A 424-nucleotide genomic window follows, 5' to 3' on the forward strand; every position below is an offset into this window, starting at 1 on the left:
ATCGAGGTATCTTCTCGTATTTTCGATTAGTATTCCGTTCGACAGGAGATCCTTGACTATTATAGATGAACACGGAGAATATTGAGGCGATATAAAAGAAAGGAGAAAAATAGAACAGTGGCGATTTCGTCGTTTCGCTAGTTGTAGTAGCCGAGCAGGACGTTGGACCAAAAGACGAAATCGAGGAAAGCAGCGAATTCAGGTTGCAGGATGATTCGTTAGCCGAGAGAACACGCGTAAGGGAACGAGCCACGCGAGAAATACATACAGCGACACGTTCGACTCTCGACATTAATTTCCGTCTTTCTCGCGTGTTGTCGAGGAGGATTTTTCACAGTTCTGATTCTAAAAGAAACCAAAAGGAAAGCAAAAAAACTGAAAAAAAAATGGACGAGGACAGAGGAAACGAAAGGATAATTCACGC

This window comes from Habropoda laboriosa, unplaced genomic scaffold (assembly GCF_001263275.1).
Source record: "Habropoda laboriosa isolate 0110345459 unplaced genomic scaffold, ASM126327v1 scaffold801, whole genome shotgun sequence".
Lineage (NCBI taxonomy): Eukaryota > Metazoa > Arthropoda > Insecta > Hymenoptera > Apidae > Habropoda > Habropoda laboriosa.